Below are 25,965 nucleotides of genomic sequence, written 5' to 3' on the forward strand. Positions count from 1 at the left end.
CTATATAAGATTTCCTCTTTTATGTAAAAGTAAGAAAATGAGAAAAAGATAAAAATAGAGTAAAAGTTTGGTTTCCTTAAGTGTGTCATTGCATTGTTGAGTCTAGAAAGCTTAACTCTTGAGCCTTCGAGCCAGAGTATGAGGAAAACGAATTGAAAGCCTTATAAAACCATTTTGGATCTTGCGAACTTAATTAGTAGGGATTTGGGATCATCCTTGCATGAATAGGTTTAGAATCATTTTTAAACGTGCTTCATTGATTGATTGTAATCGAATAAATCTTATCTTAAGAGATTATTGAGACTAGAGTAACGACCGTTTTGATTGAGCAAGCATATTTTTGTATGAATGTGTGAGTCTACCTTGTTCGAGGACGATCAAGAATTAAGTTAGGGGTGTTTAATAGCACCGAAAATATATTATCTTCCTTTTCTTAATTCTAGGTAGTTACTATGTTTTAATGGTTTCTAAGAGGCAGAATCGGCCATTATGGACTATTTGGGGTTAATTTGGAGAAATTAGGAGCTAAAAAGAACATTCAGGCTTCAAAGGAAAAAAATGACGAAAATGCCCCTACAGTCGCAGCGCTCAATGTCGCGACGTTCTCCTATAGCGTTGTAGCACTATGTATTTTGACAAACGCGCGCGTGCCTTGTTTAATAGCACCGAAAATATATTATCTTCCTTTTCTTAATTCTAGGTAGTTACTATGTTTTAATGGTTTCTAAGAGGCAGAATCGGCCATTATGGACTATTTGGGGTTAATTTGGAGAAATTAGGAGCTAAAAAGAACATTCAGGCTTCAAAGGAAAAAAATGACGAAAATGCCCCTACAGTCGCAGCGCTCAATGTCGCGACGTTCTCCTATAGCGTTGTAGCACTATGTATTTTGACAAACGCGCGCGTGCCTTGTTTAATAGCACCGAAAATATATTATCTTCCTTTTCTTAATTCTAGGTAGTTACTATGTTTTAATGGTTTCTAAGAGGCAGAATCGGCCATTATGGACTATTTGGGGTTAATTTGGAGAAATTAGGAGCTAAAAAGAACATTCAGGCTTCAAAGGAAGAAAAATGACGAAAACGCCCCTACAGACATAGCGCTCAATGCCGCGACATTCTCCTATAGCATTGCAGCACTATGTATTTTAAAAAACGCGCGCGTGCCTTAGCACCGTGATTGCTATATAAGCAGTTCTTCGTTTTTAGGGCAAAGGATCGACCCCCCCAATTGGCCTCCAACTGATTTCTTCATCTTCTCACCTCGTCCACTTGCATTTTTCTCCGTTTTCTTCCTTTTTCTCATGTAATTAGTTGAGATGGATCCCAAATTTGTCTTCTTCATCGCATGGGAAGGTAAGTTCTAGGGTTTTCTCTAGTTTAGGAGATTTTGGAACAATGTAATTTCGGGAGTTTTGTTTCAATGTAATTTTCATATCTTGGCTATGGGTTTGTCTCTTTTTATCTTGCTTAATCAATTATATTATCTCTTGATTGTCTAACAAACTACTTGGGATTTTATAATAGCATGCTTAGGATTATCTAGCAATATGTAACATGAAAGTGAGTCCATAAGAAGCAATAGGTTAATTAGTCTTGCAATATGTTGTCTAAAATGTATCATATTGTTCCTATCAACCTAAAGAAAACCATGTTGTGTTTAATTATATGATGGAAATTAAACATTCATCCTAACATAAGCCCTAAAACTTGATGCGGTTGGTTAATCATGTTTAATATGAATTCATTTGAGCATGTTTAGCTAATTAGGTAATTAGGACCATTGGTTGGATGTCCAATCAATTAAGCTAATCATAATTAAGAGACTAAAATTACATTAAGTAATTTGACGATCAAGATTACATTGAGCAATTTCAATTCATTTAAGGTAGGTCATTTTCTTTTATTGCATTTTATCTTTTGCTTTCCTGCACTACTTTTATGCAAGTTATTTTTTTCAATCCACACCAACCCCTCCCCTCCCCTCCCCCCCCCATTTTGCCACTTTAACTAAAAATGAGCTTTAAGGAACTAATTTTCTGCGCTTCCCTTTGGTTTGATCCCAGACTTACCGCTTGTACTACTAGTTAGTATAAGTAGTTTGTTCGATGATTTATACATATTATTTGATTGGTTGTCTTTTGGGAGCGACACCAAAGAGATTTCGTCTGACCAATACCATATTGCATCGAACTCCTGTTTTTACACACCGTTCCTCTTTTAACATAAGAGCAAAGGGCTTTCGAATGTTACTTTTGTTGATTATGTAGAGGGTAACCAAGATAAATTGTTATTAAAACCATACAATTTAAAACAACAAGGTCTAATGTGACCTTTTTTACTATAGTGATGACATATCAACACCCTCTTGGCATGTTTTACAAACATCGAAGAGGATGTTGAAGCAGATCTAGACGACACAAGTGCTGACATCTGCTTCTGATCATCAACTCTTCTCCTTATTTTAGAAATTCTAAGACCTTTTAAACCACCAACTTTCTTCTCTTGAAGTAAGATCTTATCAAGATCCTTTGTTCCTGAGTTAAACATCTTTATGCACTTACACATAGATTCCAGTTCATTCTTGGCTTGATTCAGTTCATGTTTAAGTTCAGAAATAGTGGTCAACAGTCTTTGATTGTCAGAAAGAAGCGATTCAACTTTTTCTTTTTGAATATTGACAGGTTTTGAAACTTACGCCGTTAATAAGCCCTAGACTTGGTCAAAAGAAAATTTATAAAATTGTACTAATCTCATTACTACTAAAACATAGCAACAGTGATAAGTGTGAGGTCGAAACACAAGGAGGCAAGGAATTAATTTCTCTTAAGCTAATTTGACTGTGAAAAGCGATAAAACGAGTTTTGGTTTTGATTGATGTAAAACTTAAATGCAAGAAAATAAATTGCAAGGATAAATGTAAACGATAATTGGTTCATCTAGTCCTCAGATCAAGATAGGTATTTAATGAAATTTCAATCTTTGTTATCTGCTAATTAACTATGCATTCAAATTATGCATGCATAGCTACCGAATTCATGCGATTTAATTAGCCTCTACAAAGGCCAACAACTAACTAAATCGATATAAATCAAATGTCCTAATTAATAATTAAGATTGAAAAGACCATATCTTAAATGATCTACATGCTCCTAAATTCTATTGGGTCCTCAGTGGCCATCAAGAACTAGAAACACATGCATTAAGATTTAGGATTCAACTATGTCGATTAATCATCAGGACAACGATGTTCAATTAACCAAATTATTCCTCGAACCTAGCAATTAGACATTATAGGAATAACAATCAAATGCCTCATTACTATTGCTACTTAAGACCTTAGTAAGACTAAGAATTATTAGCATGCACGATAAAGCATGAAAGTCAACATCAATAATCATGCATGGCAATTTAAATAGATTCAAAGAAAAACATAATTATGAATTGAAACATCAACTGAAAAACAGAAAACTCATGAAATTGATATTAAATTCTTAATCTAAGAAACTAGATGAAAATTAACTCATAAATTCATAGAAAAATTTAAGAGTTCAAGCCAATACAAGTTTACAATCTAAAATTAAAGCTAAAATCTAACCTAACGATACCGAAAACATCAAAGGGATTGAAGATAGAAAAGACTCTCCTCGGCCTCCATAGCCTCTAAGTTTACCACCCTTCAGCTGCCTTGAATTTTCAGCATAAAGTAACCTAAAAACCAAAGGGATGTATTTATAGAAAAGTGGAAGTGGCGCAATGCTAAATAGAGCGTTGCAATGCTCTAATGCGGTTGGTTTCAAACATAAGGCATAGAGGCGTAATGCTGGGCTGACGCTCACTTGCGTGCATGCAAGGGCACCTTCGTCTCAATGTTCATAGTGTTGCAACGCTAATGGTAGTAATATATTTGTATTGAGAAGAGTGTAGCTGTTGGTCTTTAGTGGTGTGCCTGACAGTTAACAGATGGTGGATCTTGTGACTAAAGAGTTTAGTCAGCAATTCACGTACTGTTGGAGCTTTAAGCTACAGGTCCATAAGGTTCCCTTGGTAGCTCAATGGGTACAAGTTGAGAATTAGATTTTGGGGTTGATTTGATGTTCAAATTAACAAGAGGAATTTCAATTATATGTGATATAATTGGTATGATGTATGAGATCCATTAATTGGAGGAATTGATATATAAAATAGAAAAAGAACTATAGTTTATATGTTTCATGAGATGAAATATTAAAACTATAGGTTATAAATATAATATGATAAGTTGGTTATCATATTTATTTATAATATATTAATTATATGATAATTAATTATTTTTCTCTAATAACTGATTGAGTGGGAAGTTATTGGAAGTTTTATGGTAATTGTGAGATAAAAGGAAAACAGTTTTCCTAAATTTAGAAGTTTCCTCATTAGGAAAGTTCTCGCGGAGACAAGCTATCAAGTGAAAGAGTTTCACTAAGCAATGGTATTGACGGAGACTAAATGATCATGTAGAGTTGACTATACGATAGTCACTTAGCTGATCTTAGCTACACGATCGAGTAGCAAAGTCTATGCAATAGGCTTCATTTACTAAACGATCGAGCACATCGTCTATACGATAGACCAGCTTCTTATCTCCCACTTGCTCAATCGTCTACTTGATCATAGACCTTCAGTCTCTTCCTCAAGCCAAGATCATACAGAGCTCACAACTCCTGGATTCTTATACCAAGAATACCAAGGTAACTCTTGTGGTAGTGTCTTTACTCAGTTCGTGAATCGAGTTGGACTCGATTGGTTTTGAGGAGCATTCGAACGATCGTGATGTTTGTGGTTGTGTTGTGCCGATCGTTGCATTTGAGTGTTTCTGTTATTGGACACATTGGAGACTGATCGAGGGGTTCTTAAAGAATGCTTCATCAAAGGTACGCATCCTCTATCCCTTGTATCCTCGTATAACATGCTGTAATTTCTATTTATGCATGACTTGTTAGTTTCCGTTTAAAGACTATAATTGTTTTGTGTTCAATCAGATTGGAATTTGGAATGATCCTTTCTGCTGCTCATGGAAATCCTCGTGTTTAGATTTCCTTCAATTGGTATCAGAGCCAGGTTGTTCTGATATTCCAAATTACCATTTCTGTATTGAACTTCTTTTATAGTCGTGGTGGATTTTAAGTTTCTGCATTGCATTTAAGAGTTAAATGCGTTTGTGGATGTGTTGATGAATGTTTACGGGATGGTTGCCTCTGTTTAAAGCTTTTTTTAAGTTTAGAAAGTGTTAGTTTGTAAGGGCACCTGTGTTTTTTGGCATAATTAACAAGTAATCGAGTCTGTATTCAAAGTGTTTGAAGTTTGTTGAGTCGTTCGTGATGAAGTTTTGACACATGGAGATGCAATTCTCATCGAGGAAGAAGACCAAAGGTTGTTCGTATCATGGAGCCCAAGGTAAACGCTCATTGACATTTGGCTAAACGATCATGTAGAAAAGTTCTGCCCGATCGTGTAGTATTTACTAAACGATCGTTTAGCTAATACTAAACGATAGGGTAAAGGGTTTACTCTATCGCGTAGCATTGGTTGCTCGATCGCGTGGACGCTGGAGGTAAACGATCGCATAAAGTATTTGATGCTCATCGTTTAATAAAAGGTGCGCGCACTAAATGATCGTGTAGTTCAACATGCTTCATCGCATAGTCACTAACTACACGATCACCCGACATACGATACCTTACGCTTGCTCAGCGATCGTTTAGACGATTATGCTTCACCGCATCGTTGTTGTTTAGTTTATCGTTTAACGCTTGCATTGTACGATGTGCATTGCTCGATCGCGTGCCTTAATGCTTCATTGCATAGTCAAAGGTGCACGAACGTTAAAGATAGCATTAAGGGCATAAGAGTTCCCTGTAGATGCATTGTTCTCAGCTTCAGTCCGTTCGACTTCAGGCTTAGGAGTGTTCCCAACATTAGGAACAATAATTTGAGAAGGAGTCCATCTAGTTACCACAACTTTCCTAGTTGTATGTGTTGGGGTTAATGTCCTAAATCTTGTAGGGTTCTATAGTTTGTAAACATTGTTGAACAAACTTATTGTGTATTTAATAAAAATAAATGATATTTTATTCATTGTTTATAAAATATATGATATATTAGTTGTATTAACCACAAACCAATAAACTAACATCGAAGATTATCTTGGTAACTTAAACATGTACGTGGAGACATACAGATGGATCATTTTTAAGTGATAATCTAAATGATTTGTAGTATATGGATAAGGCTAGGTACCTTATCCTGATGACACTACGAGTATGGTCCACTTTGTAGGTGTTACAAGTGTTGTAAAGTGCTACAAATGATATGATCCTGATCATTCATGTATAGACATGCGAGCGGGGATATTCTATACAAACAAGTTTTTATAAGACCGGACCATGAAATATTTAGTCTCATTATATAACGCCATTCATAATTGAGACTTACATTTAACAAGAATGACCATAGGTAACATGACCGAAATCCTGAGTGAGTTGTGAACTCCTGCCTATGAGGGCGGTCCTTTGATTTGTATGGGTGAGAGTGGCCAGATCGCCGACTCAACAAGCCTACCATTTTCGGGATTCATCTGATTGGGGAGTTGGGAATACAACTACACAAGATGGAATTTACCCTTTCCCCATGGCAGGGGAAAGTAGATAAATTGCTCCCTTAAGGATTGATTCTGGGTCTTGAAGAATGTGGTGTCATACCCTCTCCTGGCCCCGAGAGGGGTTTAGTCATAGTTGGACCATGATCTATTGTTCATCAGAGGGATCAGTGGTACTTAAGAAGTTAGATGTAACTACAGGGACAAAACGGTAATTTGGCCTAGCTGTATCTACGAGCAATTTGTGAAGGGTCATCGTACTATTGATTGGTTATATCCAATGGATACAGAAATATATCTGTAATGCAAAAAGTGCGGCTGTCGGTCTTTAGTGGAGTGCCCGACAGATGGTGAATAATGTAATTAAAGAGTTTAATTAATTATTCATGTATCGTTGGAGCTTCAAGCTACAGGTCCTTGAGGTCCCCTTGGTAGCTCAATAGGATTAATTGAGAATTGATTTTTGGATTAATTTCAATTATTCAAATTAATAGAGAGATTTAATTATATATGATATAATTAAGTTGTTTCAATTATATGTGATATAATTGTCATAATGTATTTGATACCTTATAGCTTAATGGGAGGAAATAAATATTTGAATGAGATTCAAATATAGTTTATATGAATTGGATTCATAGTTGTTAAATTTAATATAAATAAGATTTATATTAAATGCCATATAAAAGAGAAAAGAAACTATAGTTTATATTGTATGTGATATAATATTAAAACTATAAGTTATATGTTATATTTGATATAACATATAATTTAATATATGTATAATATAATAAGTTAATTATCATATTTATATTTATATTATTATTATTATTTTAATAATAAGGAAGGGAGTTGCTCTTCTTCTTCCTTTCTCTCCACCTATGGTGGTTATTTATGGCAAGGAGAATAAAAGAAAATGCTTCTTCTTCTTCTTGGTTGGCGAATCGAGATTGAGATAGTAAAAAGAACGACAAATTTTTTTTGTGATTTTGAGTTTTTTATAGAGTTCTCAATCTATCTCCTCACCATTTAACATTTTCCCCTCAAATCCAAAATAGCTAGAGCCCACCACTCCTGGGTTCTCACCTTGAGAATACCAAGGTAACATTTGTGGTAGTATTCAGTCATGTTTAAGGTTATTCTTGAAGAGAGTCTTCAAAGAGATCGAGTTTTGTTCGAGGGAAAACGTGATGAAAAGGTCTTCAAAAGTTAGGTTTCTTGAAATCCTTTCTTTATCATACTGTAATTTAGAATTAAGTGCATATCTTGTTTCTTTCTTTACTGTAAACTTTGTATTCAATGAAAATGGAATTTGGTCGATCCGCTTCTGCTCAAGGTTCTCTCACGTTAGAGTTCCTTCAATTGGTATCAGAGCCAGGTTGTAGATTTCTGATTCCAATTTCCATTCTTTTATTGAATCGTTTTACAGTAATGATGGGTTTTATAATCTGCATTCCGTTTCATGTGATGAATGTTGTGGATATAATTTGTTGATGGATGTTTTGGGATATAACTCTCTATTTTAAGGCTTTCTTTATTTACAAATTTGGTTTGTAAAGGCCCATGCATTTTTGGGCATTAATCTTGCAATCGAGTATGTAATTTGTAAGTTTGAGTCGCTCGTGCTATTTCTGAGAAGCTTCAAAGAAGGGTTACAGAGCGTTTTTTCGTTGTAGAAGACGAAACAGAGATTCCAGATCATGTAGCTACAGTTACACGACCGTGTAGCTCTTGCTATGCGATCATGTAGCTTTTGTTACACGATCGTGTAGCATTTGCTAAATGATCGTGTAACTAATGATACAAGATCGCATAGATGCTCATCGCATTGTTGCTTGCTACGCAATCGTGCAGTCTTTCCTACAAGATTGCATAGATGTTTTCTACACAATCAATTGCAAGGTGGTTCATTGAAGGGTGGTTCGGTTTGAACGGTTCAAGGCCCAGTTCACCTGTTTCGAATTGGTTGACTCAAATTTTTGTAATAGTTAGCCTTTTCAATTTTTTTGGAGGTTCTATTCCGGTCCATCAACTGTTAGTGTAAATATACGTGCGATGTATGTTTTGTATTATATGTCATAATGTATGTTATATAGTTCTAAACCCACCATAGGTTATGCATTTATATTCATGCAATATTTTATATTATAAGTGTTATAATATATGAATATGTGTGATTTAAATTACACTATGCATGCTCATGCATCATATAGTAGCATATCCATGCATCATTTATATTATAATTGTTATAATATATGGTCAAGTGTATGTATAGAATGTATGCTATAACATGATCCATTACTTAGTTATATAATTGTTATAGATTAGTAATGAATGAATATTTCATGAAGCATGACATTACCTTAGGTTAATTTATAAATGTTATAATTAACTAAGTATGTCTAGCATGCAATGATTGTTTTTAATTGTTTCATTTATTTATAATTGTTATAACTGAATGAAATTAGAATTAAAATCAATAATAAAGAGTTGCATGCAAACCTTATGCTATAATCATTTTTTAAAATTGTTTCAAAATATGATTGAGATAGACCTAATATCACATTTTTAATGAGATTAGAAATCTAAGTTTAATCTTTTAATCAGTTTAACAGGATTAAATTGATTCTTAATAAAAGATTAAATATGTAACAAATGTATCTATAAGGGACCTTTTGTCTAAGGTTGGTTTTTGCTAGGCTGGGGCACTTAAGTCGATGGAAACGTCACAACCCTACCTAGGAACCTACCTAGAAAGGCGAATTAAATAGATTTGTTACATCCATGCAAATTTGATTAAAGTCTATTAAGTCTATTAAAGAGTTTAATGAGACTTCAATCAAAATTTTTTAATCATCAAAGACAAGAGTTGTTTTTTAGCAAATTAAACAAACACTTAGATAAAATCAGTAGCCGAATTTTTCCTAAGTTAATTAACCCTAGGTAGAACACTCAGTGAGAGGAAAATGGGGTATTTGATACTTCATTTTAACCTCTACACATTTCTCCCTAAAAGTTCACACCGTGAGATCTACTCTTGGCCTCGAGGCACCATGGGTGTCCCTATACGGGTGGCATTTGGGTAGGTCAATAACAAGGTGAATGGATAGAGTGTTTATAGTAAGTGGGAGCGGGACGTGTGACAAAACATCCCTCGGTCTCTCTTATTAGGTTAATTAAAGTTTCATGCATCACCTCGAGGCATCATGGGTGTCCCCCTAAAGGATGGTTGTATTGCATGATGCTTTATTTAATGTCCAAAAATGGATAGGGTTTCTTTAGTTTCATGTCCCAATCGGTTTTTCCCTACGGTTAGCTCATTGTGGTGGAACTCTAGAACCTAAAATGAGGGGTTACACGTACACAAAATTGTTAAGGTTGTTAACAAATTATGGGGTGCCTGTTAGTTACAGTGACAAGGTGTTGTTTCTATCTAATGGTTGAGAATGTCTCATTTCAGTGAAGGGGCACTTGATCTCCCTACGGTGACTTTTGTCTTGTCTCACTAAAACATCATTGCAAAATAGATGTCACTTAGGGTACACTAGACTATTTTGCTAAAAACTGATTGGTTTTCTTAAATTGGTTTAATGCAAGTAGACTAAAATAGTTTGTTCTTTTTCAGCAAATTCATTAAAATGGGTACCGCTACTTTAAGTTTACTAGCCATCGATAAGTTAATGGGAGAAAACTGCGCTAGTTGGAAAAACAGAATCAATACTATTCTGATTATCGATGATCTTCATTTGTTCTGATGGAGGAACGTCCTCCAATTCCAACTGCCAATGCTCCTCGAAATGTTCGGGAAGCATACAAGCGTTGGACAAATGAAAACGAAAAGGCCCGAGCGTACATCTTGGCAAGCCTTAATGAAGTCTTGGCCAAGAATCATGAGCCCATGCTCACAGCTCATGAGATTATGGAGTCCCTGAGGGGAATGTTTGGATAACTGTCTGCACAACTCAGGCATGATGCTCTGAAATACATCTTCAATGCCCATATGCAAGAAGGGGCATCTATTTGAGAACATGTTCTCAACATGATGATCCACTTAAACTTGGCGGAGATGAACAGGTCGAGCATCGATGAAACCAACCAGGTTAGTATAATACTTGAATCTTTACCTAAAAGTTTCCTACATTTTCGTAGCAATGCTGTTTTAAACAGAATTGACTACAACCTGACCACCATGCTCAACAAGCTACAGACCTTCCAATCCTCGTTGAAAAGTAAGGAGAAGAAGGGTGAAGCAAATGTTGTTTCACCTTCCAAAAAGTTCCATAAAGGTTCGACCTCTAGAACTAAGTCCGTACCTTTTTCCTCCGACACCAAAAAGTGTAAGAAGAAGAAGGGTGGAAAGGGGAAACCGAACCCAGTAGTTACTGCAGAAAAGGGTAGACAACCTGTCAAGGCTGATAAAGGAAAATGTTTCCATTGCAACCAAGATGGGCACTAGAAGAGGAACTACCTTAAATATTTGGCAGAAAAGAAGAAGACAAACAAGGTAAATATGATTTGCTTGTATTGGAAATCTGTTTAGTGGAGAATGATGATTCTGCCTGAATTATTTACTTTGGGGCCATTAACCATGTTTGTTCTTCATTTCAGGGAATTAGTTCCTGGTGGCAACTAGATGTTAGTGAGATGACGATGCAAGTTGGAACTGGACACGTCGTCTTAGCTGTGGCAGTGGGAAGTCTCCGGTTGATTTTACATAGCAAATTTTTTGATTGAAAGAAGTATTTGTGGCTCTTGATTTAAAAAAGGAACTTAGATTCTATAAAGTGTTTGTAAGAAAATTTTTATAATATCAACTTTCTTGCCAATAAAGTGTTTTTTTACTAAGAATGGTGTTGATATTTGTTTTGCAAATCTGGAAAATAATTTGTATGTGCTAAGGCCGTTAGCAACAAATGCCCTCCATAACATTGAGTTTTTTAAAACTGTCGTAACTCTACATAAAAGACTTAAAACTTCTTCTAAGGAAAATGGCCAACTTTGGCACCTAAGACTAGGATACATCAATCTCAATAGGATTGAGAGGTTGGTGAAGAATGGACTTCTAAGCGAGTTAGAAGAAAATTCTTTACCTGTGTATGAGTCATGCCTTAAAGGCAAGATGACTAAGAGACCTTTTACTAGGAAAGGTCATAGAGCCAAAAAACCTTTAGAGCTGATACATTCAGACCTTTGTGGTTCAATGAATGTAAAAGCAAGTGGAGGTTATGAATAGTTTATCACTGTTATTGATGATTATTCAAGATATGGGTACGCTTATTTAATGCAAGATAAGTCTGAATCTTTTGAAAAGTTCAAAGAATTCAAGGCTGAAGTTGAAAATGCATTAAATAGAACGATTAAACATTTCGATCTGATTGAGGGGAGAGTTTATGGATTTAACATTCCAGAACTATATGATAGATAATGGAATTGTGTCCTAACTTTCAACACCTATTACACCTCAGCAAAATGGTGTATCAGAAAGGAGAAATCAAACCTTGTTGAATATGGTTCAGTCTATGATGAGTTATGCTTTTTTACCTGACTCGTTTTGGGGTTATGAAGTAGAGACTGCAATGTACATCTTGAACTGTGTTCCATCCAAGAGTGTTGCCAGAACACCTTTGTAGTTATGGAATGGTCGTAAAGCTAGTTTACGTCCTTTCAGAATCTGGGGTTGCCTAGCACATGTGGTTGAGGCTAATCCTAAGAAATTGGAACCACATTTGAGGCTATGCCTATTTGTAGGCTACTCCAAAGGAACAAGAGGAGGTTATTTTTATGATCCTAAAGAAAACAAAGTGTTTGTATCGTCAAATGCTACTTTTCTTGAGGAGGATCATATAAGGAAGCATAGACCAAGAAGCAAAATCATGTTGAATGAGCTTTCCAAAGAAACTACTGAGTCTTTAATAAGAGTTGTTGAAGAGCCTACTACCTCAACAAGAGTTGTAGGTCAAATCCACCTTAAGTGTCGAGGGAACCTCGACGTAGTGGGTGGGTTGTGAACCCACTTATTCACTATATGGGTTTAACTGAAATTCTGGCTATGATAGCTGATGGTGAAGGTGAGGATCCATTGTCTTACAAGAAGGCAATGGAGGATATTGACAAAGATGAATGGATCAAAGCGATGGATCTCTAAATGGAGTCTGTGTACTTCAATTCCATATGGGATCTTGTAAATCAAATTGATGAGGTTAAACCTATAGATTGCAAGTGGATCTACAAGAGGAAATGAGGTGCTGATGGGAAGGTGCAAGCCTTCAAGGCTAGACTAGTGGCAAAGGGTTATACCCAAGAGTTGATTATGAGGAGACTTTCTCGCCTGTTGCCATGCTTAAGTCTATCCAGATCCTCCTATCCATTGCCTCATATTATGACTATGAGATTTGGCAAATGAATGTCAAGACTGCTTTTCTGATTGGCAATCTTGAGGAGACCATTTACATGGTGCAGCCCGTGGGATTCATAACCCAAGGTCAAAAGCAAAAGGTTTGCAAGTTTAATTGATCCATTTATGGACTGAAACAAGCTTCTCGATGTTGGAACATATGGTTTGATACTACAACCAAATCTTATGGCTTTGATCAAAACATTGATGAGCCTTGTGTATACAAGAAGATCATTAACAATTCAGTTGTTTTTCTAGTGTTATATGTAGATGATATCCTAATCATTGGGAATGGTGTAGGTTTACTGACTACAGTTAAGAACTGGCTAGCAACCCAATTCCAAATGAAAGATCTGGGAGAGGCTCAGTTTTTTCTGGGTATTCAAATCTTTAGATATCGAAAGAACAAAACGTGAGCTCTGTCTCAGGTGTCGTATATTGACAAGATGCTTGTCAAATTTTTTATGCAAAACTCCAAGAGGGGCTTATTGCCTTTCAGGCACGGAGTTACATTGTCTAAGGAATAGTGTCCAAAGACACCTCAAGAGGTTGAGAAGATGAGACGAAACCCCTATGCATCTGTTGTGGGCAGCTTGATGTATGTGATGTTATGTACTAGACCTGACATCTGCTATGCAGTGGGAATAGTCAGTAGATATCAATCTAGTCTAGGATTAGATCATTGGACCGCCGTTAAAAACATCCTCAAGTATCTATGGAGAACGAGTGACTACATGCTTGTGTATGGTTCTAAGGATTTGATCCTTATGGGATACATAGACTCTGATTTTCAAACTGATAAGGATTCTAGAAAATCCATATCAGGATCAGTATTCGCTCTTAACAGAGGGGCAGTTGTATGGCGAAGCACCAAGCAAGGTTGCATCGTCGACTCAACCATGGAGGCTGAGTATGTAGCGGCTTGTGAAGCTACTAAGGAAGTCGTTTGGCTTAAGAAATTCTTGACCGATATGGAAGTTGTTCCATACATGTCAAAGCCCATCACACTTTATTGTGATAATTGGTGTTGTGGCTAATTCCTGAGAGCCTAAGAGTCATAAGCGTGACAAGCATATAGAGCGGAAGTATTATCTCATCTGAGAGATTGTGCATTGAAGGGACGTGATTGTCATGTAGATAGCTTCGGAGCACAACATTACTGATATGTTTACAAAAGCCCTCACAGGGTCACCTACAGAGTATGGTCTATGGGATAACTCATGTCTAGATTAGGGCAAGTGGAAGATTTGTACTGGGCGCGTGTTATGCCCTAGTTTATTTTTTATATACTTTGTATTTTGATTATATTGGTTAAGTGGGAGATTATTGGGGTTGATGCCCTAAATCTCGTAGGGTTTTATAGTTTTTAAATATTGTTGAACAAACTCATTGTGTATTTAATAAAATATATGATATTTATTGTCTATAAAATATATGATATTTTAGTTGCATTAACCACAAACCAATAAATTAACATCCAATGTTATCTTTGTAACTTAAACATGTATGTAGAGACATACTAGTGGATCATGTTTAAGTGATAACCTAAATGGTCAATAGTAGATGGATAAGGCTGTGTACCTTTTCCTTGTGACACTACGAGTATGACCCGCTTTGTAGGTGTTACAATTGTTATAAAGTGCTACAAATGATCTGATCCTGATCATTCATATATAGACATACGAGCAAGGATATTCTATACAAAGGAGTTTGTATAAGACCGGACCACGAAATGTTTCGTCTCATTATATAACGCCATTCATAATTGAGACTTACATTTCACCAGGATGACCATAGGTAACATGACCTGAATCCTCAGTGAGTTGTGAACTTCTGCCTATGAGGGCGGTCCTTTGATTTGATGGGTGAGAGTGGCCAGATCGCTGACTCAACAAGCCTACCATTTTGGGGATTCGGCTGATTGGGGAGTTGGGAACACATCTACACAAGATGGAATTCACTGCTTCCTCGAGAGAAGAGTAAGTAGATAAATTGCTCCCTTAGGGACTGATTCCGGGTTTTGAACAATGTGGCGCCACACCCTCTCCTAGTCCGAGAGGGGTTTAGTCATAGTTGGACTATGATCTATTGTTCATTAGAAGGATCGGTGGTACTTAAGAAGTTAGATGTAACTACAGAAGCAAAACGGTTATTTGGCCCAGTTATACTTATGAGCAATTTGTGAAGAGTCATCATACAGTTGATTGGTTATATCCAATGGACACAAAAATATATCTGTAGTATGAAGAGTGCAGCTGTCGGTCTTTAGTGGAGTGTCCGACAGTTAATGGATGGTGAATAATGTAATTAAAGAGTTTAATTAATTATTCATGTACCGTTGAAGCTTCAAGCTATAGGTCCATAAGGTCCCCTTGGTAGCTCAATAGGATTAATTGAGAATCAGTTATTGGATTAATTTGAATTGTTCAAATTAATAGAGTGATTTAATATATTTAATATAATTAAATTGTTTCAATTATATCTGATATAATTGTCATAATGTATTTGATGCATTATAACTTAATGGGAGGAAATAAATTTTTGAATGAGATTCAAATATAGTAACTATGAATTCGATTCGTAGTTGTTAAATTTAATATAGATAAGATTTTATATTAAATGCCTTATAAAAGAGAAAATGAACTATAGTTTATATTGTATATGATATAATTTTAAAACTATAGGTTATTTGTTATATTTGATATGACATATAATGTAATATATATATATATATATATATATATATATAATATGATAAGTAGTTATCATATTTATATTTATATTATTATTATTATTTAATAATAAGGAAGGGAGTTACAACTACCTTCCCCTTATTTTCTCTCCACCCACGTATGTGGGTGGTGGTTATTTATGGCAAGGAGAATAAAAGAAAATGTTTATTCTTCTTCTTGGTTGGTGAATGGAGAATGAGATAGTAAAAAAAATGATAGAAAATTTATATGATTTTGAGTTTTTTAGTGTTCTCAATCTATCTCCTCACCATTTAACAATTTTCCCTCAAATCCAAAATAGCCAAAGCCCACCACTCCTGGGTTCTCACCCTGAGAATACTAAGGTAACATTCGTAGTAGTGTTCAGTTGTGTTTGAGGTTATTCTTCAAGAGTTTCTTTAGGGAATTCATGTTTTGTTCGAGGAAAAACGTGAAGAAAAGGTCTTCAAAGGTGAGGTTTCTTGAAACTCATTCTTTAGCATGCTGTAATTTAGAATTAAATGAATATCTTGTTTCTTTCTTTATTGTAAACTTTATATTCAATGAAATTGAAATTTGGTCAATCATCTTCCACTCACGGTTCTTTCCCGTTAGAGTTCTTTCAATATGGTCAATAGACTTTACGAAAGATATCATAATAGCCTTCTATGAGTAGTTTGTTCCATCTGGCATAGGGGGTCGAGTGGTGGAACCATCTTCTTTCATTCCGTTCATGATCGAAGCACCTGAGATAAAGATGATCTACTCTATACCAATTGAAAAAAATTTGAGATGACTCGTCACACAAACAAAAATGTTAAAAGGAAAGCACTGATAACAAATGTAACAACATAATACCAACAACAATTAAGTAGTTAAAGAGACACAGAAGTAAGCAGTTAAAGAGACCTAGATAAATGATTAGTCGGATTTACCTAAGTAATAAACCCTAGGTTATAAAATACTTAGTGGGAGGAAAAGGATGTATATGAATGCCATTTTTTCACTCACGCTCTTTGTTAAAGTTCACACTTTAAGACTCATGCTCAGCCTCAAGGCACCCTGAGAGAATCTCCCTTCTGATGGTGTTTGCATGGGTCAATATCAAGGTGAATGGAGAAAGTATTTATAGTAAGTGGGAGAAGGATGTGCGTAAACTTTTCCTACGGTTTCCTTCAATGGTTTTCAATGTGAGATCCTTTTGCACGGCCTCGAGGTGCCTTGGGAGTGTCCACCTTCTGATGGTTTGTGCATTAGGTCAATATCCGAGCGAACTTCAGAAATGGATAGGTTTGCCTTAGTTTTTGCTCCAATCGATTCTTTCCTTCGGCAGGCTTATTGAGGCGAAAATCTATGATCTAAAATGGAGGGTCACAGTTACAAGAAGTTGATAAGTTAATGATTTCTTGACCAAATTAATGGTAGCTAATTGTTGTAGAAATAAAAGTTATTCTAGTATAACAATTGGTTGAGAATGTTTCAATTCAGAGAAGGAATAATTGACTACCTTCAGTGGTTATTATTCTAAATCTCTGAAGTATCATTACATTATTAAATGATTTAGGGTTCAGTATTTTTTTGCTAAAACATGATTGGATTTAGAAGAGTTATGCAAAAATCTAATACCGATCATTTTTTTAATTTCAACAAATGTCAAGTATAATCCTTTCAATGCTAGTCACTATAAAATTGACCAAAAAAACTACACAAGATGGAAAAAATATACACAACACTATATTTATGGTTGACGACCTAAATTTTGTCTTGATTGAGAAATGTTCTCTAGTCCTAGCCTCTAATGCAGTAAGAACTGTTCGTGATGCATATAAAAAGTGGACAAAGGTCAATAATAAAGCCCAGGTTTTCATCTTGATGAGCATATCTGATGTCTTAGCTAAGAAATATGAGATCATGGTCACTACACATGAGATCATGCAATCATTGCAAGATTTTTTTGGGGAAAAGTTCTCACATATTGAGTAAAATGGGGTTGTATTTGATGAAATCAGTATAATTAGCTCCCTAATTGAACTACAATCCTTATTAAATGTCAAGGGACAAGAAGGGGCGCCAAATGTTGCCAACTCTAATGAGGTATATCACAGAGGTTTGATATCTTAGATAAAATCTAGAGATTTTAGAAAGGGGATTAAAGCTGACCCCACTACTATCTGTAAAAGAAGGAATTCCAAAGATGGTTAATGTGATTTACTTGTCTTGGAAACGCGTTTAATGGAGAATGATGATTCTGTATGTATAATTAATTCAGAGGCCACTAGTGTTGGGTTGTATGTTCTAAAACTTACAATTTGTAATGTTAAACATATTCTATTATCAATAAAGATGTTATTGATGTTTACTCAATAAAATTATTGTTGAATATGTGAATTGCACTTGTAAAGTCTAAATCCAATAACTAAAGATCCATGGTTATTATTTGAATACATGAACTTTATTTGGAGACATAAGAGTTGATCAAGTTCAGTAAATAGCTAAAACGATCTATAGTATATGAATAAGGTTGGGTGCCTTATTTTGGTAACACTATCGGATGTGGCCCACTTTGTAGTTGTTACAATTTTTTGTAAAGTGCTATAAACAAAGTGATCCTGATTCGTTCATGTATTGACATGAGGAGCGGGGACGTCCTATGCAATGAGGTTGCATAAGATCGAATAAAGAATTAAGTCACTCTTACTTTATAATGTTGTTTACTATTTAAGACTGACTATTTCAAAGTGATGACCTAGACAACTTGACCTTAATCCTGAGCTAATTATAAGCTCCTGTTTATTTGAGATTATCCTTAGATTTGCATGGGTAAGGGTTGGCTTAATAGCATCTCAATAAGCCTTCCATTTCAAGTGTAAGACCCGGTAGATAGCTGGGGACATAGGGTGCAAGACGAAATTCACTCTACCCACTTTTAGGGATAATAGAGAGGTTGTTTCCTTAAGTGCTGCCTCTGGATCTAGAGCAAGAGGCTCCACCCTCTCATTGGCCTGATAGAGACTCAGTTTAGTGATTGGATCACAAACTAATTGTTCATTAAAGGATTAGTGGGACTTAAGAAGCAAAATGTAATATCGGGTGTAAAACAACTTTTAACTCAGCCGTTATTACGAATAACCTGTGAAGGATTAACTTACTAATCATGGTTATATCGAGTGGATATAATATACCTACAGTGAGGGGAATACAACTACTGAGCTTTAGTGGAGTGACCTGGAGTTAAAAAATGGTGGTTAATTAGGTTAAAGAGTTTAGCCAGGTAATCGCAAATCATTGGAGCCCATAATTTGTAGGTCCATGAGGTCCCCTTATTAGCTCATATCGGACTAATCCTTAGAACAGTGTGATGAACGAATTTGAAGTATTCAAATTCGATTGTTGAAGCAAAGCGGTAAATATATACGATATATTTAACCTAATATTTAATTGTGAATTAAACATAAAGAGAGATTAAATAGAAGATATTTAAATAAGATTTAATTATCAAGATTATGAATAAGGATTCATATTCATTGGGATTATAGTTGAATTTAATATTAAATTAAATTAACTAAACTGTTTAATTAATTATTTAATATTAATTTAATTTTAAAATTGATTATTAGAATTTGAAATTAAATGGAATTGGTAAAAAAATGCATTAAAAGTCAAATTGTTGACTAGGTTAAAAATGTAATGAAAGTCAAAGTGTTAACTTTTGATTTTGAAAGTCAAAAAGTCAAATTTGTTGACTTTGGACTTTGAGAGTCAAACTTGACCAAGTTAATGGAAAGATCCAACATTTATGAGTGAGAAATGCCAACTTTTGCATGGGTAAGTGTTGTCTTCATTTGAAGACACTTGTCCCACTAAATCCCACTTTGAGTTAGTGAATTTTTTAGTGTCATATTCTCATCAAACTCAAAGTTGCATCTTTTGCATGTAATGGCCTTTAAAAGGAAGAGTTTCTCGTTTGTTTAGAACTCTTAGCCAAGTGGAAATTGATGAGATTATGTGATAATCTCATGAGCTTTTTCTCTCAAAAGACTTAACCTTTTCCTCTCCAAATTAGTCACTCATCGGACTCCACCATCCCATTCTAAGGTCGGAGAATAGTCGAGAAGACTCTCGTGGTGGTCTATGAACCATTCGTGAGGAGATTGGAGCTAATTTGGAGAAGATTCAAAGTCTACAATGGTTGTGCTTCTTCTTCACCTTTTATTTGTTTTAATTGCATGTTTATGTTTGTAATTAATCTAATTAGAGCACTTTAGATCCATTTTTCTTCCACTGCGCATGTGTTCATTCCATCAACTAGTCACGTCTGTTTTTCCTTATAGGGAATTAGTTCCTGGAGGCAACTGGAAGCTAGAGAGTTGACTCTTCTAGTTGGTACTAAAGAGATTGTTTTTGTTGTTGCTGTAGGAAACCTCAAGTTATTTTTTAATAAGAAACAATATACATTATTAGATGACATATATGTTGTTCTAAAATTAAGAGAAATTTAATTTCAGTTTCTTGTTTGATTAAACAGATGTATGCTCTTTTCTTTTCTGAAAATAAAGTGTTTACTTTTAAAAACGAGATTTAGATTTTGTTATGCTTTATTAAAAAATAATTTATATGTACTAAGGCTGTTAGTTACAAAGACTATTATAAATATTGAAATGTTGAAAACAACAACAGCAAAAAGACAAAGAATTTCTCCTAAAGAAAATATCCACCTTTGGCATCTAAGATTAGGCCACATTAATCTCAATAGGATTGAGATATTGGTTAAGAATGGACTTCCAAATGAGTTAGAAGAAAACTCTTTTACAGTATGTGAGTCATGCCTTGAAGGTAAAATGACAAAACGACCTTATACTGGAAAAGGTTATAGAGCCAAAGAGCTCTTAGAACTTATACATTTAGTTCTTTGTGGTCTGATGAATGTGAGAGGTAGAGGGGGGGGGGGGGGTATGAATATTTCATCTTTTTCGTAGATGATTATTTAAGGTATAAGTATCTTTACCTAATGTAACATAAGTCTGAAGCCTTTGAAAAGTTCAAAGAGTATGAGATAAAAGTTGAGAACTTGTTAGGTAAAAAGATAAAAACATTTCAATCAGATCAAGGTGGAGAGTATATGGACTTAAGATTCTAGGATTATATGATAGAACATGGAATCATATCCCATCTTTGTAACACTCGAGCCTTCACAAGATTCTTCAGGAAAAAAGAAAAACTCAAAATTCAAGCTCTAGAAGGAAAAGATACTTATCTAAAACTATGCCTTGGAAGGAATAGAAATGCTTAAGAAAAATTGACTAAGTACCAAGGATGTGAGAGGTAAAGGATTAACGTAGGGTAAGATCTTTCAAGTGGAACATATTCTAGGAAAGGAAAGAAGACTTAGACACATGCTAGGGTAGAAATGGACATGATGGTGCATACCAAGAGGATTTCGGATGCATAGAAGTGTTATTGGTGTGATGTTTGGAATCAAGTGGAAACCTGAGGGAAGAAGTGGTTGTGTTGGAAGATCTTGCCCTGAACTACGCACCACCAAAGGAGGAAATCTGGATTTAATGCATGAGGGAGGATTGGTGAGCGCATAGATGATTCAAGGGGGAAAAGTTGGCTAAGTGTTGAACAACATAAGACACCACAAGTGGAGGAAACCTTAAAGAGGGAAGGGTTAGGTGCATAGGTGAAGCATTGGGTGCATCAATGGCCATGTGGACGTATGTTTTAAAAGAAATGTAGGATAAGAGAACATATGGCTAAGTCTTTGAGTTGGGGAAGTAGGCTATGTGTTGAGGAGGAAAATAGAAACCAAGGGAGAAGGAAAAAGAAGAAAGATGGGCGCATGAAGGAGAGATTAGTGCATAGGCTTAGGGTTGGCACATGAGAGGTCTTGTGAATTTCATTTGGGAGATAATTACACCAAGGAAGGCAAAAAAAAAAACCTTAGTTGGGTTCATGCTTGAGGGAGTTGGGCGCATACTTTTGCCTAAGACCTAAGAGGAAGATATGAGGTGATTAAGAGCCAAGTTGAGGAACCACACGTCCAAACCTAAGTGAGCATGCATTGAAGGCACCATCATGGACGCATAAAGAAGATGTTGGATGCATGGAGGAGGGTTGATGAAGCACCATGCGCCCAACCTAGGTTAGTATGCTTTGACTTGAGAATTTGACGAGCAAGGTCGAATTGACAAGAATGTAGGGTATGTGGATCAACCAAGTGAAGACTTGGCCAAGCCAAGGATGAGGTGGATGCATAGTACGGGCGGAATGACACCTCAAAAGTGGTTATGCGTTGGCATAGGAATTATGAAGAGACTTAAGCTCTACATGCAAGGAGGAGGTGTCAAGGGTGATGTGTTGAACCTTGCATGAGGTTGACACATAAACTTGCCATATAATCAAGGTATCATGCGTTGGAGCATAGGAATGATGACAAGAATCCCTTTTGGAATGCCTATAAATACCTGAAGAGACTCTATTTCATTTCACAACTCAAATATCTTCAAAAAGACTTAAAGAGAGAGGAAGTTGGAGAGAATTGTGGAGCTCGGGGAGGGGGGATGCATTAATGGGGGCTACCATGCATTAATGGTAGTTTTTCATGCATTGAGTAGGCTTGCTTGGGTTGAAGGTGAGTCCATGCACCAATCAGTCTACATAAAAATGACCCCTAGTCCCCACATCTATCTTGGTTTGTCCTAAGGTGTAGACTAGCGTCTGTTAGAGTTAGTAAGATAGGGCTAAGGCCAAGAAGGTATGTTAAAGTTGTTTTAACCCTAGAATATAGGATTCTAAGTTGATTATGAGATTAATATAGGTTCAGAATTAGGAAGGAATTAAGGAAGCGGGAAAAGCTCAGGAAAGAGAAACTTCTGCGGGTGAACTTTGAGTGGTTTTATTTTCAAATGTTTTGGTTGAACCTAAGGCTAGCATAATCAGGAATGTGTCCTTTGAAGTTAAGTTACTAAGTTTTTGTTGTTTTACATAAAGAACTGTATAACTTTGCGTTTGCTTGATAACATGTATATAAGGATTGGTCTGGAAACTATAATTGTACCCTAGGTTAATGTTAGTGTGTCTCGAGCATGTCTAATGGGATTTTGTTGATATATGCATTTTCATCGAGCCATATTGACTACTGGGATTTTTTCCTCGCACAGGTATCTTGGGGTAGACTGGACTACCTGGGAAACACATGATCATGCTCGTAGTATCTTAGCAATCAAACTAGGGTGGTTATATCTTACTTCTTGACGTTGCTCATGTTTGTTGCCTGTAAAGTTATTTCAAAATGAATTACTAAACGAAAACCTCGTTTTTTCATTACCTTTCCACTCACTTAGCTTCTAGCTCACATTTTCCAATGTTTTATTTTCCCCAGGTAGTGGAAGAGGACGTTCTGAAAGTGTCACTCAAGGTTAGGATCTGCCACTCTAGCAGAGAGAAACCCTGGATCCTACTACAATAGAGAGTTATTAGGTTTCAGAAAGAATCACAAATATGGTTCTAAACCTACTTAATCATTTTTATAAAAATTATCTAGTATATACAGGCAGAGGACAGTATATATTACAAAAGGGTGATGTTTGTCGTCTTCATGCCTCCTTTCAAACTTAAGGAGTAAGAACGGGAGGGGGTGTAACAAACTATCAATACCTGGTACACCTCGACATAATGGTATATCAGAAAGGAGAAATAAAACCCTATTGGACATGGTTTGGTATGTGATGAGCTATGCTCAACTTTAACTTCCTGACTCATTTTAGGGATATGTAGTGGAGACTCCTGTTTACATTTTGAGTAATCTTCAATCAAAAATTGTTTTTGAAATATCTTTTGAAATATGAAGAGGTCAGAAATGTAGTTTACGCTACCTTAGGATTTGGGGAAGTTTGAAACATGTGCTTATGACAAATCCAAAAAAGTTGGGACCTCATTCAAGAGTGTGCCTATTTTAGGCTATCTCAAGGAAACGATGGGTGGGTACTTTTTCGATCTTAAAGAGAATAAAGTATTTGTATTGCCAAATGCTACCTTTTTGGAAGAAGAGCACATCAGGGACCATACACCACAAAGTAAAATAGTGATAAGTGAAATTTCAAATGAAACTACAAGTACCTCAACAAGAGTTGTTGATGAAGTTGGTGCATCTAATCAAGCACATCCTTCTCAAGAGTTGAGAGTGCCTTGACATAGTGGAAGGGTTGTGCCCCAACCTATTCATTATATGGGTTTAACAGAAGCCCAGAACATCCTATCTGATGATGACACTGAGGATCCATTGACTTACAAGTAAGCAATGGAAGATGTGGACAAAGATGAGTAGGTGAAAGCAATGAATCTAGAAATTGAGGCAATGTATTTCAATTCTTTCTGAGATCTTATCGATGAACCTGATGAGGTAGAACCTATAGTTTGTAAAGGGATATACAAGAGGAAAAGAGGTGTAGATGGTATGGTACAAACCTTTAAGACAAGTTTGGTGGAAAAAGGTTATACCCAGGTTAAGAGAGTGGACTATGAAGAAACTTTCTCATTTATTATACTGGTAAAGTCTATTAATATTATTTTGTCCACTACCACATATTATGGCTATAGAATATGGCAAATGAACATCAAAGCTATCTTTCTCAATAGTAATCTTGAAGAGAGCATCTACATGAAACAACAAGAGGGATTTATTGAACAAGGTTAAGAGCATTAAATATGCAAGCATTAAATCGGTCAATTTATGGATTGAAACGGGCATCTAGATCTTGGAATATAAGGTTTGATATAACGATCAAATCTTGATGAACCTTGTGTCTACAAAAAGATCATCAAGGGTATTGTAGCATTTTTAGTGTTGTATGTGGATGATATCATACTTATTAGGAAGAATGTAGGTTTTCTAACAGACATTAAGAATTGGCTAGTTGCTCAATTTTAAAAGAAAGATTTGGGTGAGGCATAGGTTGTTCTAAGGATCCAAATAATAAGATGGTCATGTTTGAGGCATTGTATATTGACAAATGCTTGTCATGTATTATATACAAAATTTCAAGAAGGGCTTACTGCCTTTCAGGCATTAAATTTCATTGTCCAAGGAACAATGTCCTAAGATTCCTCAAAGGAATAATGTCTTAAGATACGTCAAGAGGTTAAAGAAATGAGACAGATTCTCTATGCATTGGCTGTGGCCAGTCTTATGTATGTCATGTTGTGTACAAAGCCTATCATTTGTTATGCAATTGGGATTGTTAGTAAATATCAATCCAATCCAGGATTTGATCACTGGACAGTAGTGAAAACAATGCTCAAGTATTTATGTAGAACGAGGGATTATATGCATGTGTATAAGGTTAAGAATTTGATTCTTATAGGATACACAGACTCTAATTTTCAGACTGATAAGGATTCTAGGAAATCCATATCAAGATCAGTGTTCACTCTTAACAGAGGAGCTATAGTATGGCGAAGCATTAAGCAAAGATGCATTGCAGACTCCACAATGAAAGCTGAATAAGGAAACCTTTTGGCTGAGGAAGTTCCTTACTGATTTGGAAGTCGTTCCAAACATTTCTTTGCCCACCATACTTTATTGTGATAACAGTGGTGCTATGGAAAATTCGAAGGAACCTAGGAGCCATAAGAGGGAAACATATTAAAAGGAAATATCACTTGATTCGAGAGATTGTGCAATAAGAAGATATGATAGTCACGAAGATAGCTTCCGAGCATAACAGTGTTGATCCATTTACAAAGGCTCTCACGGCTAAAGATTTTAAGGGTCATCTAAAGAGTTTAGGCCTACGAGATATGCGTAATATTTTCTAGGGCAAGTAGCAGATGTTACTAGGTATAGTGTATTCTAGTTTATTATATTGTATACTTTTACTTTGTATTGTACACTCCACTAGCTTTAGAACACGTGAGAGATTGTTGGGATTAGTGCCCTCATCTCGTGGATCTCATAGTTTATAATCTTGTATAAATGAATTGTTTAATTAATAAAATAAATAATTATTCTATTTGTGCATAACTCAATCCAATAAACAAAGATCCAAGGTTATTGTATGTAACTTAACAGTATGTGGAAGACATACAGGTGGATCATGTTCAAGTAATAACCTAAAAGGTCTGTAGTATATGGATAAGGTTGGGTGCCTTATTCTGGTGACACTATGGATGCGACTCACTTTGTAAATGTTACAAAAGTTATAAGTGTTACAAAGGATGTGATCTAAA

The sequence above is a fragment of the Benincasa hispida genome, chromosome 3 (genome assembly GCF_027475165.1).
Source record: "Benincasa hispida cultivar pf3 chromosome 3, pf3_genome.v1.1, whole genome shotgun sequence".
In the NCBI taxonomy this organism is placed as follows: Eukaryota; Viridiplantae; Streptophyta; class Magnoliopsida; order Cucurbitales; family Cucurbitaceae; genus Benincasa; species Benincasa hispida.